The following is an 18,400-nucleotide window of genomic DNA, read 5'->3' on the forward strand; positions in this document are numbered from 1 at the left end:
ATTAATTGGAATTAATTTTAGTATTAATTGAATTAATTAAAAGTGCAGGGGCTGTTTGGTAATTTATTGATAGTTGAGGAAAGAAGCTCTATAACCCTCCTAAAAATGCTTGGACAAAATCTTCTAGGAAAGCCCTAGAATTTTCGTCCAAGGGCTTATGAATGGAGGGTTTAGGGTTTGCTTGGTCCTTAAGTAAAGCAATTAGGGTTTCCTACTTCTAACCCTAGCTTTGGCTCTAAGTCACCTCACAATATAAAGACCCATACCCTCATTAATTTTTGGCCACTAGAAACCCTAGAGAGTTTTAGCCAAAAATTGAAGCTTCCTCCTCCCTCTCATATCTCATCCTCTTGCTAAGTGTGTTTATGATTCATTAGATGTGTTACAGTTGTGACACTTGCTCTCAAGCTTCAAGATCTTCAAGGTTATTGGATTGTTATTACTACATAGCAATCAAAGATATGTATCATAACTCTTTATTATGTGAATTTCGATTATTTATCGTAGATCTAGGGTTTACATGATGTTGTTCATATTGTATGTTCAATTAGAGAATACATAGATCTTATTAGGGTTTCATGCACACATAGGATTGTATGTTATGTTAAAAACCCATCACTGGTATCAGAGCGTAGGTTTAGTTTTCTATTGAATTGATACTAATATGAAGTTGAACAAGTAAAAGTTTTTGTAGAATCTTATTTTTGTTCCGCCACCAAGACGTGGTGCCTGCGAATTTTGCCTTTGCACGACGTGGTAAGCTGTCAGATGCAAAAAAATTTGATTTTTGATATGTTTTAAAATTAATTGGGATAATTACCTTTTATAATATTGTTTAATTGTATGAATCTGAATATTTTAAATTGTAATCTGATATCCTTATCTAAAATTGATATCTGGTGATATTTTTAATTTAATTAATTGGATATTAATTTTGAAATTTTAAAATATGACCTTAGTATTTTTGAAAAGTTTAAAAATACACCCTTATATTATATGTAAAATTAAAAGTCTAATATTACTATATATAATACAAGTCATTCGAACCGCTACTACGCCTTATTCACGAAGCCAATTTATAAGGGAGGTATATGGAAATTGCCTATAAAATGGTAGTTGAATGGGTGTCCACTCTCACCCACCGCTTCCTTGATTGGTGGAGGGTCGTTAGTTGAATGTGTTTGATTGGACAATTAATTCTCATTAATAACTATAATGAAATTAATAAAGTAACTAAAAGTTTTTCCATAAATTCTCAATCTTAGTTACTTTAGGAAAAATGTGAAATTGATGTTTTTCCATGAAATTACACATTACACTTTATACAAGTCGTTAGTGGAGCGTGCGTGGTTAACCGGCACACTAATATGGACTAATAAAGGGTGGCAATGGGTGTCTCGTAAATTATCATAGATTGATGGAACGTGTGTGGCTAACCGAAACATTGATTAGATGATAAATGACATCGAGATTACCAAGCTAATTTGCATGGTTATTCACATCTTGTTTGTGATCATCGGTATCCCAGTCACAAATGGAAGAGCATAATCGAGATTAAACATGCCATTAAATAATTCAATAAATCTTAAAAGATGTAGGAATTTCATTTAAAACCTAATTCGTTTAAAATTTTGTTTTCATGGTGAAATTGGTAAATCGTCATTACCTACCTTCATATTTATTTCACAAATAGATTACGACATCCCTTTTCTATGTTGTGAAAATATCTAATAGGATCCTTGCCTTAATATTTCATTTGGATGTTATATTGAGGAATCTTCTTATCTAACTAAAACTTGTCCTTCTTCTTTTTCAGATGTCAACTCCGAATGATGCTTCTGATTCCTCCTCCAACCACAACTCCTCCAACAACTTCTCACTCTTGAACATCTGCTTGAGGGTTACCTTTGATGGCATCAATTACAATGATTGGATGCGAAACATCAAGATGGCTCTACGCTTCAAGGACAATGAGTATGTGCTCGAAAAGGAACTCCATGAGATTGATGAAACTAAAGCTACTCCTGAAGAACAAACTGAGTATAGGAGACACTACAATGATGTCACCAAAGTGGCATGCATCATGGTGGCCACTATGACTCCTGAGCTTCAAAGGTTCTATGAGGATTACTGGCCATACGAGATGAACAAGGACTTGGTGGAAAAGAACCCCCAGCAAGTTCGACAAGAAAACTAGAAGTAGTAAGGTCCCTCATCACCAGCATAATGGAAGACAGAGAGTCTGCCAGTAGCCACATGCAAAGAATGAAAAAAAATTAGGAATTCTTGGTAAAGCTCAATGTGAACTTTGATGAGGAAATGGATATTGATATACTTTTGCAGTCATTGTCGAGTTATTATGATCAGTTCATCACGACTTATCATTTGAGCAACCAAGAGACTACATTCGCTCAACTTCAGAACCTGCTACGAACTGCTAAAAGTGGAATGAATGGAAAAGGTGTTGCCTCCACTCCTACTACTACTGCTCTTGTCTTGGCCATAGGGCAAGGAAAGGGGAAGAGGAGGAAAGTTGTCACACCCCCGAACCGGAACGGCGAAAACGTCCGGGGGTTGGGTGACTTCATCTTGTAATATCATTACAGTGTAAATAATCGAATCAAGACAACATCATTATCACCCATACAATAATACAACCCTCATTGTTTACATCAGTGTGTTAGTTTACAAATTACATTCCAAAATAATAAGTGTATGATGATAACAAAAATACAACAAAATCCATGTGTTCTTAGTGACCAACCCGCTTAACTATTTTCTGAGAATACAAGTTATTTTGAAAATGGTCAACATATATAATGTTGATGAGTTCATAAGCATATTTGTATGAAAATTTTGTATCACTTTGTAAACACCAGAAAATCTGATATTTTCTGTAAAAATGGTTTGAACGTTTTGTATCAAATCTTGTATTAAAGCATGTGTGTTTCTGTTTTGAAAATGTGTAAAGAGAGTATTCAAGGAACATCCAATATGTTCTGTTGTAAGAAAAGGTAATGTTTAATGTAAGTTTCCCAGAAAATCCGATATTTTCGCTTGTAAAAGTGTTGTGGTCTTAAACCCTAAGACCGTAAAATGGTTTTTGTATAGTAAAGTAACTGCATAAATGTATAGGTATTCAGTAAATTTTACTGTGGAGTTAATTTCTATGTGAGCCGTTATAACCATGTATGATATGACTGATTTGTCTGGCATGACGTTTTTCAGGCGTCTCTTGTTTAAGGTAAGACATTTGTCACCTTAGACTGGCCTAGTCTAGCTGTAGTGAACAGCTCAGGTGCGGAGCTGTGAACCCCGTATAGATCTATACACAAACTCTCGCTCTCCCTCCAGGAGACTCTGATTATAACTACAGGACTGAAGGTTGTACACTAGGTAGGTATGAATGAAAGAACGTCTCACAAGAACCTTAACTATGTTTACATGAATATTGTAACACACTATGTAATGTTTTAAATAACGTTTCCATGCATGTATTTAGGTTACAAGGCCCAATGTGTATGTACATGAGTGAATGAGGCCCAATAAGCATGAAAAGAGTATACAAGGTCCGTCAAGCATGTAGATGGGTTAACAAGGCCCAATAAACATGTAAGGAGTATACAGGACCTATCAAACATGTAAATGGGTCACTAAGGCCCAATAACACGTAGTGAAAGTATCAGGCCCAATAAGCATGTAAATGGGTCACTAAGGCCCAATAAACATGTAATGAATGTATCAGGCCCAATAAGCATGTAAATGGACCACAAAGGCCCAATAACATGAAAATGGGTAAAAAATGCCCAATATAAGTGAGAATGACGTAATTAGCCCGTTTGTTATTATATTGCTTGTTTTAGCTCAATTATTTTCCAAAATGACATGAATGGCCCACTTTTTGTAAAAATGACATTCTTGGCCCATTAAGCCGAAAATTTACAATTAAGGCACATTTTTGGTAAAAATGACACTTTAGGCCCATCAAGACTGAAAGTTTACTTTGAAGGGCTTATTTTGTATAAAATGACATTTTAATCCACTTTTGATAGAAATAACATTTTTGGCCCAAATTTTATGGAAATGACATTTTCAGCCCATTTAACCAAAAATTTACAATTTTGGCCCATGTTTGTTTAAAATAACAATTTAATCCATAAAAAGTCAAATATTTCCTTTTTAGGCCCATGAAACCGTGAGTTTCTAAATAAGACCCATTTTTGTGAAAATTGACAAATTTAGCCCATTAAAACCGTGAAGGCCAAAATAGAAGCCCATTTTGTGAAAATTAACACTTTTGGCCCCATTAAAACCATGAATATCATAAAGATTCATTTTCATCTAAAATGACTCTTTTGGTCCTCTCTAAAACTGTGAGTGTCATAAAGACCTCATTTTTTTGTTTATTTGTCAAAAATGGCCCCTTATACGATTTTATTTAGTTTTCAAACAACTTCATAGTAAGTCACATAATGTGGTTTAGTTTACAACCATCACCAAGTTTAGTAGATATTTCAAGTTTGGTGAAGATTTAGCATGTTTTCATAACATAATCACAACATATAACATGAAAACACACATATACATGCATAAAAACATAGATCTAACACAAAGGCAACTTCTATTCTCCCCCAAAAACATATTAAAACCGAAAACAAGAGGGTATGAACTCACTTTGGTTGATAGATCGGTTTTGGTGAGAAGATTGAAGGAGATTTCAGCCTTAGCAAGCTCCTTTGAGAATATCTTCGAACTTATGGAGTTCTAAGATGCATGAATCACGAATGTAGTGTTTATGAGGAATGATCTATCAAAAAATAGAATAAATCACTTTGAGTTTAGTTTAAGACTTACCACGTTATGTTCTTTGATGAAGAGTTTTTGATGCACACATACAACTCATGAAATTTTGAAAGGATGAAGGAAGGAATTTCTGGTGCTAGAGAGGAGCAATGTTTGAAGAGATTTGAAAATGAAGGGAGGTGGTGGGGGCTCCTATGGCCGAGAATATGAAGAGAGGAGAGAGGGAGTGAGAAAGTCTTGCATAGAAGTATGAGATTGCCTTGTTGTATGATGTGTATTATGCATGGTTGTATGGAAGATATTAGTGAGGTGTCAAGTGTTTAAGTTAATTAGGTTTGCTCTTTTTTTTATAAATTTTCAAGAATAGGAGGGGGATGGAAGAAAAGAATAAACATTGGGTTTAGATTTAATAACAACCGAAAATATATATAGCCCAATAAGAAATTTTTAGCCAATTGGGCCTACATACTAGTTTTCGGCCCAACTGAACAAAAGAAATGGGTTTTCGGCCCATATAATTAAAGAAGATGGTTTTCGGCCCAATAAGGCCCATGATGAGTCTTATGGCCCAAAATGCTATTGCTTATTAAATGTGGGTCCAACTAGGGCCCAAATGAGGTATCTTAACCCAAAATAATCAAGTTGTGGGTTTATTGCCCCATTAGGCCCAATAAATGATTTCAGGCCCAATAAGGGTTTGAACCGGGAAGTTAGGGTTACAAGCCCAAAGTCAAGTGAGTACAGTGCATTGAATTAGGTTTAGGGCTTCTCAAGTGGGTTTTGATTCGGATAGTTGTTTTTGAAATGAATAACATGTATAGGATCAATCTTAGAGTTACAAGATACATCAAGAGTTGATCATACATAGATAGAATTTTCTAGCCAAAAATGCTAGTTGTGACATCATCCCCTGTTAGAGGGAATTTCTTCCAGAAATTCTTTTGAAAGTTATTCTTAGGAACTAGAGAAAAGGTGAGGGTACTTTTGCATCATTTGGTCTCCGCGTTCCCATGTGAATTCCGGTCCGCGCTTTGCGTTCCATCGAACCTTCACAATCGGAATGCGGCTTTGGTTTGTACGCTTCACTTCCCTATCCATTATCTCAACCGGCTCTTCGACGAACAGGATATTCTCGTTTACTTCGATCTCATCCAGAGGAACGACGAGGGTTTCATCTGATAAGCACTTTTTCATATTCGACATGTGGAACACTGGGTATACGTTGCTGAGCTCCGCAGGTAGCTACAGCTTATAAGCCACCGGACCAATTCGGGTAAGAATCTCGAATGGTCCGATGTATCGCGGGTTTATTTTTCCTCGCTTCCCAAAACGGATCATCCCTTTCCATGGAGAGACCTTCAAGAGCACCCGATCTCCGACTTGAAATTCCAGAGGCTTTCGCCGTTTATCAGCATAGCTCTTTTGTCGGTCTCGTGATGCTTGGAGTCGTGCCTTGATTTGAACTATTTTCTCCGTTGTTTCCCGAATGATCTCGGGGCCTGTAAGAGTGTTGTTCGGTGTTTTCCCTCTTGCCAACTGGGTGTATCCCACCTCATCCTAACAAAGAGGTGATCCGCATTTCTGGCCATACAAAGCTTCAAACGGAGCAGCCTTAATGCCCGTGTGATAGTTGTTATTGTACGAGAACTCAATTAAGGGAAAATGGGTATCACATGCCTTGCCAAAATCAATCACACAGGCTCGGAGCATATCTTCAAGCGTTTGAATGGTTCGCTCACTTTGGTCGCCGGTTTGAGGATGGTAAGCAGTGCTCATGTCTAGTTGTGTTCCCATTGCTTTCTGGAGTGACTGCCAAAACCGAGAGGTAAATCTACTATCTCTGTCAGAGATAATAGATATCGGTACCCCATATAGTCGCACAATTTCTTTTATATAGATTTGTTTTAACCTCTCCATTTTGTATGTCTCCTTTATTGGTAGAAAATGGGTGGATTTGGTTAACCTATCGACAATCACCCAGATAGCATCCAATCCGTCCACTGTCTTAGGTAGTCTTGTTATGAAATCCATGGTAATCCTTTCCCATTTCCACTCGGGTATTCCCAGTTGTTGTAACAATCCCAAGGGCTTCTGATAGTCCACTTTAACCTTGGCACAAGTGAGACACTTGCCCACATAAGTGGAAATTTATGGTTTCATGTTTGGCCACCAATAATGTTGTTTAATGTCCAGGTACATCTTATCGGAGCCTGGATGGACGGAGTATCGTGTTTTGTGTGCTTCATTCATGACTACGTCCCTGAATCCTCCAAGTTTTGGGACCCAGATACGTTCCATGAAGTAGTAAGCTCCGTCTTCTTTGACTTCAAGATTCTTATCCATTCCATGCAGTGCTTCTTTCACGACATTCTCCGGCTTCAATGCCTCCAATTGAGCTTCCTTGATTTGCGAAGTTACATGGGAGTGGATGGTTATGGTTAATGTTCTTACTCGGCGACCCGAGTATTCTTTCCTGCTTAAGGCATCGGCCACCACGTTGGCCTTGCCTGGGTGGTACTTGATCTCGTATTCATAATCATTTAGCAGCTCAACCCACCTTCGATGCCTCATGTTCAGCACTTTTTGATTTAGAATGTGTTGGAGGCTTTTGTGGTCCGTGAAGATGGTGCACTTTGTATCATAGAGGTAGTGCCTCCAAATTTTTAGGGTGAACACCACAGCTCCCAGCTCGAGATTATGGGTGGTGTAATTTACTTCGTGTGTCTTCAATTTTCTGGACGCATAAGCTATCGCTTTTCCACGCTGCATAAGAACACAGCCTAACCCTTGATTCGAAGCGTCGCAATATACTACGAAGTCTTCGGTTCCTTCTGGTAAAGATAGCACTGGAGCACTACAGAGGCTCGCTTTAAGGTTTGAAAAGCATATTCTTCTTTGTCAGTCTAGTTGAAGGGTACGCCTTTTTGTGTTAGAGTGGTGAGGGGCTTGGCAATCTTGGAGAAATTATGAATAAACCTTCGGTAGTAGCCTGCAAGGCCTAAGAATGGCCTGATCTCCGTTGGCGTTTTCGGAATCGTCCAACCTTTAATAGCTTTGATCTTTGAAGGATCCACATGAATTACCTCCTCACTGACTACATGACCCAAGAAATTCACACTGCGAATCCAGAACTCGCACTTGGAGAGTTTTGCATATAGCTTTTCAGCTCTCAGAGTATCCAAGATTTGGTGTAGATGTTGACCGTGCTCCTCCTTACTTCGAGAGTATATGAGTATGTCATCAATGAAAACGATTACAAAATTATCGAGGAATGGGCGGCAGACTCGATTCATGAGGTCTGTAAATGTTGTGGGGGCATTTTTCAGACCGAAGGGCATGACAACGAATTCATAATGGCCATATCGGGTTCGGAAACCAATTTTGGGGATATCTTCTTCTCGAACTCGCAGCTGATGATAACCAGAACTTAGATCTATTTTATAAAAATAACTGGCTCCTTGAAGCTGGTCAAATAGATCATCAATCCGAGGGAGTGGATATTGCTTTTTGATAGTGAGTTTGTTCAACTCCCGATAGTCGATGCACATTCTGAAGGATCCGTCCTTCTTCTTGATAAACAAGACCGGAGCTCCCCAGCGTGAGAAGCTTGGCATGATGAATCCTTTGTTCAGAAGTTCGCTTAATTGACTGGATAACTCCTGCATTTCGGCGGGAGCTAACCTGTAGGGTGATTTGGCAATTGATGTGGCTCCCGGTATTAGGTCAATTCGGAATTCGACCTGTCTTTCTGGGGGTATTCCTGGAAGGTCGTCAGGAAATACGTCCAGAAAGTCACATGCCACTGGGATATCTTTGATGTTTATTTCCTCTTTTGTTTTATCCACAACGTGGGCGAGGAAGGCATATTTTTTCTTGTGCAGACATTTTTGTGCCTTGATGTACGAGATAAGAGGGAGATTGGCGCCAGGCTTATCGCCGTAGATTATTAGGGTTTCATGGTTGGGAAGGTGAAGGCGAACGGCCTTCTCGTGGCATATAATATCAGCATGGTGGGGGCTTAACCAATCCATGCTGATTATCACATCAAAACTCCTAATATTTACTAGCATCAAATCTATTAGAAATGAGTGGTTGTTTATTGTTAATGTGCATCCTACGTAAACGTCTTTGGTTGTTTCGGTTTTCCCATTAGCCATCTCCACCGTGAAGGCTTCGCTTAGCTTCTGGGGTTGTTGGTTAAGTAAGTGTTTGAATTTATCACTCACGAAACTCCGCTCAGCCCCACTATCAAATAGAATGCATGTGTAAGTGTTGTTGAGGGGAAACGTACCAGTAACAACCGTCGTTTCTTGAACTGCCTCTCCTTGACCCAAAGTCAGGACCCTGCCTGATCCTCCTGCTCCTTGGTTGTTGGCTTTGGGGCAATTTTGCCTAAAATGGTCAGTTCCTCCACATCCATAACAAGTATGACTGGCCCCGACATTATTCTTGTTGCTGTTGTTGTTGCTGTTGTTGTTTGGCTGTTGGTTCAGTTGGGGTTAAGATTTGCAGTACCGGGCAGTGTACCCCTTGCGGTTGCAGTTGGTACATTGCATTTCTCTGCACTCACCATGGTGGTGGTAGTTGCATTTGTTACATTTCGGTAAAGTTCCTGAGTATGGCCTGGTAGCGGTTTGCACAGTTGAGGCTGGAGCAGCTGGTGCTGGCGCAACTTGAGCGGTAGCAGTGCGGACTGCTACAGTTTGCTGCTTTTTGGAGGATCGCTGGTTCTGTCGCCCCTTTCGTTTGTTGTCCCCATTTTTCTTGTTATTCCCTTCCTTCTTAGTCTCAGTCTCAATAGTTTTGGCTCCTTTCTTGTTTCCATGGTCGTAAAGCTCCTGAGCTAGCCTTTTCGCACTGTCAAAAGTCTCTGGGTTTGCCACAATCACGTTTCCTTGGATTGGAGAAGTTAATCCCCAAATGAACCGCTCGATCTTCTTCCCTTCTAATGTGATCATACGCAGGCACAAAAGGGCTAGTTCACTGAACCTTGAGATGTAAGCCTCGATGTCTGAGTTATGTACTGTGAGGTTCCATAACTCCTGCTCCAATTCCTGTACTTCCCCACGGGGACAGTACTCTGTCATCAACATTTCCTTGTTCTCCTCCCATGGCATGGAATTTGCCACTGGGAGTGTCATAACCTCCACATGACCATTCCACCACAAAAGCGCTTGGTCGACAAACGTGCAAGCTGCAAATTTCACCTTGCATTCTTCAGTACATCCACAGATCTCAAAGACTGACTCGATCTTTTCCATCCATCGCTTTAAAGTTATCACGCCTCCCGTTCCATTGAATGTTCGAGGTTTGGCATTTGAGAAGTCTTTGTAGGTACAAAATTTTGTAGGACCTTGGTTCATTCCTTGGTTCGAGCTTCCAGCTCCATGACCGTTACCGCCACCATTGTTCCCAGTATAAATGTGTGCGAAGGCTGTTGTGACTGCTGTCGAGACTGCTGCTTGGAAAGTAGCAGAGTTCACCTCTGGCGGAGGCGGTGGTGGTGGTGATGTGTTGTTATTCTTGCGAATTGGTCTCCTAGGCATCTTCTTTCATGGAACAGAAGGACGATGAGCACATTGTTATTGTCTAGAGGTTGTAATGTTTTTGGTTGTACATATAAGTGAATCCGTATAATATCACGAAATAAGAAAAATAGGACACATAGCAGATAACAACATCACAATAAAACACAAAACGGCTTCATTAATTATATAATATTCGTAGTACAGAGTATGAAAATTTGCCCTTTAAAAAGGCATACAGTACATAAAGAAAATGTATAATCCGACAGCATAACGACCTTATGAGTAGTGTGGTCACTTAATCATAAAGCCAATCCTACATGTAACGACCCAAAAATCAGGGGTAAAAATTTCATTTTTTTTATATAACCCAAACATAGATATCATTTATTCCAATCATTCCAAAACATTGTTAATTAAAAACATTTATCAGAGTTCATCCCAAAATCATTCATTGCGGAAATCATAGGTTTGTGCGCTGCGATCAATCCGAGCTCTTCATTCCTAAATCAATGATACCTGAAACCAAAACTGTAAACCGTAAGCACGAAGCTTAGTGAGTCCCCCAGAGCATACCCCACACACAATCCACATAACACATATCATATTAGTTGTAAAAGCTATCTCTACCACATAAGCCATGCATACAAACATATAAGGATGTCGTGGGCTCGTCCCCACGGTCTTACTCCAGGATGCCATGGTCTCCCCACATGGTCTTACACTTAAGTGTCATGGGCTCTCCCATGGTATTTAATAGGAAAGCCATGGGCTCTCCACATGGTCTTACATCCAGGTGTCATGGGCTCCCCCATGGTCTTCCATGAAAGTATCACAAAGACAACTAGCATACCACATAATCACTAGCATACCACCTATACATGCATACCATACATATCAGTAGCGAATCTACAATAAACACTACTACATAATAGGAAAGCCATGGGCTCTCCACATGGTCTTACATCCAAGTGCCATGGGCTCTCCCATGGTCTTCCATACATACATACCATATATACCACTAGCATACTTCCTAGCTCATATCAACTAATAAGTCACATAGTACAATCTTAGCTAGGATACTACATATCATAAAATGGACCAGCCTTGGTGCCTTAGATCCATTGGTATGGTGAGAAGACTCACCTCGCACTGCAGAAGCTTCCCGCATGAATTCTTTAGTTGCTGCCCTGCCAGCTTCCCGAGCTGTCACTACAATCAATATACCCAATTACCAATTGGGTCCCATACCATAATCCTTAATCCATGCATGGGGTAAAATGACCATTTTACCCCCTGCACCAATATAATCCAAAACTAAGGCCCAAACCCAAAACAAAAGCCCATCATTATAATGTCCATAAAACCATCAATGGCCCAATTTTCCAAATTGGGCCCGGATCTTTCTAATGGACCTTATACCAAAGCCCAACACTAGGTAGGCTTTCCAAGCCCACTAGTGGCCCACTAATGGCCTAATTTGCTCAATTGGGCCCAATCCCTCTAATGGGCCTTACCCTAAGCCCAAATATATCCTTGGCCCAATACATCTGACTTCTGATGGTCCACTAAGGCCCAAAGGCCCAAAGTCCACTGCATGGCCCAAATCGAGGCCCAAAGCACAATAAGCCCATAACTGATGAGTACGTTGGGCGTACTCCTATGTACGCTAAGCGTACAGGCCAAATGATGCTTACGCTCGACGTACCTGCACGTACGCTCAGCGTAATCCCTTGTTAAGCAATTTTCCCATTAAGTGCTTAATACTCTACTCCAGAAGCTACAAACACAGATCCAAGTCCTTTTCAACGTCTAAAACCATAAAGTTGCTTACTTGACGGCTTTGTATGGCCCACATAAGCTCACACTCCAAAAATGATAATCTACTTCCAAGGTTAACTCATGCATGAGCCCATTAAGACTTCCAAGATGGTAACTTTCTGCCTTAAGGACTCATTTAACACTGAGAGTGGCAACTCAAAGCCTAAGAATCGGATTTCAACCATAAAGTTCCATCCTTAGGACCAAAATGAACTAAAACTCACAATGGTAGATCTACATGAAAGAGTTGACAAGGTTGAGACTTTATACCTCCAAAAGCTTGCAAAGTTGATGAAGGTTATGGATCTAGAAGCTTGAGTCCAACCATAGCTTGATCACTAAGTTCCTTCTTCTTCAAGGTCCAACATAACAAATCATAACCCAACTAGATCCACATGAGAAAGCCACCAAGATCCAAACTTTATACTTTCTGGAGTTAGATCAATATGATTAGGGCTTGGATCCACAAGCTTCAAGCCAAGCAATGCTTCCTTAAGGAACTCTTTCTTCCACAATAAGCACCCAAAAGCTCACTAAATCACCAAAAAGCTCAAGAATCACTCAAATGGAGGCTAAGGGTCGATTTCTAGGGTTTATAGGGATGGAGGCTGAAGATATTAGGATTAGGTTATGAGATAAGGAGCTTAAATAGGGTCCAAGACCCTAAAATAGGGTTCTGATCTGACTGGAGTACGCCCAGCGTACATATGGTACGCCCAGCGTACTACTGGGAACCTTCACGACCATCCTCGTCTGTACGCCCAGTGTACTCGAAGGTACGCCCAGCGTACTGCCTTCTTCACCAGTACGCCCCGTGTACTCCGCTAAGCCTAAAAACCACAAAACTTCCGAAGGCCATAACTTATTCGTTACAAGCCCGATTCCGGCGATCCTTATATCCACGGAAAGGTGAAGAGAAGCCCTACACTTCTAACAACTCAAACCTTTCTTAAGACCTTCCGAACAAAAATCCATTTTCCACAAAAGCCCGAACTGTCACTTTACCGAAATACCCCTAGGCTCCAAAACAAGAACCGAACACCCGGATCACTTCTAATACATCACCCGCACCCAAAAGGGCCTAGATATTACCTTCCCAAGAGTCATAATCCTTATAATGACCGACCTTCGAGCCACAGCCTCAGACTAGGAGTCAATTCGGAACAGAGCGTTACACTACATATAATGGTACATAAAAGAGAGCCATAACAATAGTGGTTGTGGGTGGAGCTGATCCAAGTCGCGGCGGGAAGTGTCTGGTGGTGATGCTCAAATGCCAAAATGACGCACCAAAAGGTTAGCCAATTCACTCATTTCTCGAGTGATTTCGTCTCTCTCTTGCTCCACTCGAACGGCTCTTGCTTCCACTGCAAAAAGTTATTGCCTGAGAGTGGCAATTTCCTCCTCCAAGGAGCGCGTTCGGTCTGTAGGGTCCTCCTGTGCTATGTGCGGATCGGGTATCATCTCTAAAGGGTGGGATTCACTAGGAACTTCCCCAACACCCTCTACCTCTTCAGTCTCCTCTTCAGATCCCATGTCCTCGTAATCTGTCTCTAGATACTCCTCAGGTCCTATTCCTGGATTTGCCTCTTGAACCATTTCAGGTTCCTCCTCCATCCACCCGTAGGCCACCTAGGCCTGAAAGTAAAGGTCACACTGTTGTTATTCAGCCATGATGTCTGTGCGAGAAGTGGGGGTGTGAGAAGTGTGTAAGGGGGTGTATGTAGATAGCATTCTAAAATACTCTTATAGTATTTTAATTGTTTATGTTTGAATTTCTTAAAAACTTTTTGGATACGAGGTAAGTTTCTAGATTCATTGCCCACCATGATCTCTCCCAAACACATGTTGGTCATATTTTGAATAAATATAGTTGATCAGGCTATATTTATTCCCAATAAGACTACATAACTGTACGGGTTTAACCACGATGTTCAATCCCTCCATAAACTTCTATTGTTATTGTAATAATGCACACATATGTATGTTTTCTATTTTTGTTCAGAGTATTTTAGTCCCAATGTATTTATAGTTGCATATTTTGTATGATTAGCTATGCCAGTTCACTATAAACATTGCTCTGATACCAATCTGTCATCCAACCCCCGGAGGTTTCCGCCATTCCGGTTCAGGGGTGTGACAAAAGCTCCTCCTAAACAGGATTGGAAGGGAAAGTCTCAAACTGGGTCCTCAAGTAATGAATCCAAATGAATGACCAATTTTGAAGCTCCCCCCGCCTCTGATGCTAAGGAGGCTACTTGCTTCTATTGCCATCAGAAAAGGCATTGGAAACGAAGCTGCCCCAAATACTTGCAAGACATAAAGGATGGTAAGGTGAAGCCAACCTCGACAGGTATTTACACTATCTTATCTAAAAACTCATCGTATTCTCATTCTTGGGTCCTTGATACAGGATGTGGTTTTCACATTTGTTCTGATTTGCAGGGGCTAAAAAGAAGTGAGGATATGGAGCATGGGAGAATGAACCTGGTCATGGGCAATAGGAGATCGTTACCTGTTACCAAGATTGGTGTTTATTCTTTAGTTCTTAGTAGTGGGTAATGGTTAGATTTGAACAATTGTTGCTACTCGTCAGAGATGACTAGAATCATCATTTCATTTCATGCTTTATATAGACAAGGTTTTAGATATTCTTTTGATAATGAGAATGGATCTATTTATGCTTATAAAAATGGTTTATTTTATTTAGAAGCATTAGCTTGTGTTGGTGTGAATGAAAGTGTGATGATTGTAGACAAATTAGGTAATAATGTTCTTCAAATTGATTCGTCTAATGGGTTAGACAAAGAATGCTTGTGGCATTGTCGTCTTGGACATGTCAACAAGAAACACATTGCCCAACTCCAAAAGGATGGAGTGTTGGAATCATTTGACTTAATGTCAGATGATACATGTGAGTCTTGTTTACTTGGAAATATGACTAAATCGCCTTTCACTGGTTCTTATGAAAGAGGTGAAGGATTGTTGGATCTCATACACACAGATATGTGTCATCCCTTCAAATCCACCAAAAGGGATGAAAATCGATTCTATGTGACTTTTACTTATGATTATAACAGGTATGGCTATATCTACTTAATCAAGCATAAGTCATAAACCTTTGGAAAGTTCAAAGGGTTCAAACAAGAAGTCGAGAATCAATTGGGCAGGAATATCTAGATGCTCAGATCTGATAGAGGTGGTGAGTATCTTAGTATCGAGTTCCACGACTACCTCAAGGAATGTGGAATAGTTTCACAATTGACACCTCCTAGGACACCACAACTTAATGGTGTGGTTGAGAGGCGTAATCCAACCTTATTGGACATGGTTCGTTTCATAATGAGTCGATCTTCACTTCCAATATCATTCTAGGGGTATGCCTTAGACACTGCCGCTCACATTCTTAATTTTGTCCCAGCAAAGAAGGTTGCCAAAACACCTCATGAGATGTGGACAGGGAAGGTTCCCTCGTTGGCACATATCAAGATTTAAGGTTGTGAAGCTTTCGTTAGGCAATAGACTCACGGCAAGCTTGAACTTCGAAGTGAGATATATATTTTCATTGGCTACCCAAAAAAGTCTTTTGGATATTTATTCTATAGACCTAGTGAAAACGTGGTCTTCGTAGCACGAAGGGGATTCGTTCGTGAGAGAGAGAGAGAGAGAGAGAGAGAAAGAGAGAGAGAGCTCATATCCAAAGAAGACAGTGGGAGTAAAATTGATCTTGAAGAAATTCAAGAGTCAAACGATAAAGGAACCTATCAACCTGCTATGGCTCACCCTGATGAAGAAATTCCAGTTGAACCAATTGATGAGTCGTTACGTCTTAGACGTTCCAGTAGAGTTAGAACGCCACCTGAGTTTTATGGTTTCCATATTACTACAGATGGTGATACGTTTATCAGTGATAGTACACTGGTAAATTGGATGAACCTTCTAACTATAAGGATGCAATGGAGGGGCCTGATTCTGAAAAGTGGAAAGAGGCAATGGACAGCGAGATCAAGTCCATGTATGACAACCAAGTTTGGAATTTGGTTGACAATGTAACAGGTCGTAAGACAGTTGGGTGCAAATGGATCTTCAAAATGAAGACCGACATGGGTGGAAATGTTCACACTTTCAAGGCTCGACTGGTTGCGAAGGAATTTACTCAAACCCCAGGGGTTGACTATGATGAGACCTTCTCACCAGTAGCTAAGATTAAATCTATTAGGGTAATGTTAGCTATAGATGCGTTTCATGACTACGAAATTTGGCAGATGGATGTCAAAACCACTTTCCTTAATGGGAAGCTGGCTGAGGATGTTTACATGAATCAGCCAGAGGATTTTGTGGATGCTAAGTGCCCCAATAGAGTGTGTAAGCTTGAGAAATAAATCTATGGATTGAAACAAGCTTCTCGCGGATGGAACCTTTGCTTTGACGAGAAAGTTAAAGAGTTTGGCTTCTCTAGAAGTGAGGATGAATCTTGTGTATATGTCAAATCTAATGGGAGTATAGTGACCTTCCTGGTGTTGTATTTTGATAACATACTCCTTATAGGAAACGACATTCCAACTTTGCAAGAAGTTAAGTCTTGGCTTTGAATGTGTTTCGCTATAAAGGATCTGGGAGAGGCTGCCTATATTCTAGGGATAAGGATTTTAAGAAATATGAGTAAAAGACTAATTGGACTTAGTCAAACTACATATATGGATAAAGTGTTAAAAGGTTTTAGCATGGAGAATTCCAATAAAGGAGAGCTTCCTATCCAGAGTAATACCAAACTGAGTAAGACTCAAAGTCCAAGTACTGATGCAGAGATAACAGAAATGCGTCGAGTTCCATATGCTTCCACCGTTGGATCGATCATGTATGAGATGACATGTAGTCGCCCTGATGTGGCTTTTGCTTTGAGCATGGTTAGTCAATATCAAGGAAATCCGGGTAAAGCTCACTGGATAGTAGTCAAGAATATGCTTAAGTATCTGTGAAGAACTAAGGATTGGGTTCTTGTGATTGGTGGTAGTGATGACTTGAGAGTAATTGGGTATAGTGACGCTAGCTTTCAGACAGACAAAGAAAACTGTCATTCTCAGTCTGGCTAGGTGTTTACCCTTTTTGGAGGAGCAGTAATTTCGAAAAGTTCCAAACAGAAAACCGTGGCTTATTCTACCCGTGAATCCGAGTACATAGCTACAAGAGAAGCATCGAAGGATGCTATATGGTTGAAGAACTTCATCGAAGACCTTGGAGTTGTGCCAGCCATAAAGGAGCCAATGGAGATTTTTTGTGATAACGAAGGAGCGATTTCCTTAACCAAGGAACCAAGAGATCATGGTAGATTAAGAAATATCGAAAGAAAATACCACTTTATCAAACATAGAGTAGAAGAAGGACAACTCGTCGTGAAGAGGGTATCATCAGAAGAGAATCCTGCAGATCCCCTCACAAAGGGTCTGAGTAGGGTTAAGCACGTTCAACATGCAAGGAGCATTGGTATGAAGGATGATATTAGTTTTAGTAGTTAGATAGATATTTAGAAACTTGTCACAGGATAAATGTAATTGACATTTGATGAATAAATAATAGAGATATATTTATGAGTATTGCTTACTATCTTTTGTGAATTGTTTATTATTGTGTTTCATTTTGCATGTTTTACTTCCCGAATAATTGGATTATTCAAACATCCACAGTCGATCATACTTCTGGAAGTAAGTAGTGAATTAAGACTGTCATGAATTGGATTGTAGATTGCCTGAAGAGTTTTAGACATAGCAATGGTTTTGCTGCAATATTCATGAGTACTTTTGAAATGGGGATTTAAGTATTGGATTAACCCACGCTCAGAGAATGACTTCATGGAATTTATAACGACTAATTCTGAGACAATAATATCTTATGATCTTTAAACGGAGTTGTATGAGTTGTTGTTTACAAGTTGGTTGTGCATTGATGATACGTAAACGCATCAATAACTTGATGTTATAAAACATATTGTTTTGCATAATTTATGAGTAAATAGTACAAGCATATAAGTCAAAGTTTATCTGTTCCTTTTACCCTAATGGAAAAAGCTATATCTTGGGTCCATCGATGATTTGGAGTTGACTTATGTGTCGGGCCAGGTTAGGACTGAATTGATGTGTTCAACAGTAGTTCTTTGTCATACAAATCGGAAATCGGGAAACAAAGTATTGGACAATGAGATTGACTCAGTTCCATGTGGTTTGTCCACATGATATCTTGTAAAATGGAGAATT

The sequence above is a fragment of the Lactuca virosa genome, chromosome 5 (genome assembly GCF_052849685.1).
Source record: "Lactuca virosa cultivar CGN04683 chromosome 5, Lactuca_virosa_CGN04683_v6, whole genome shotgun sequence".
NCBI classification, from domain to species: domain Eukaryota; kingdom Viridiplantae; phylum Streptophyta; class Magnoliopsida; order Asterales; family Asteraceae; genus Lactuca; species Lactuca virosa.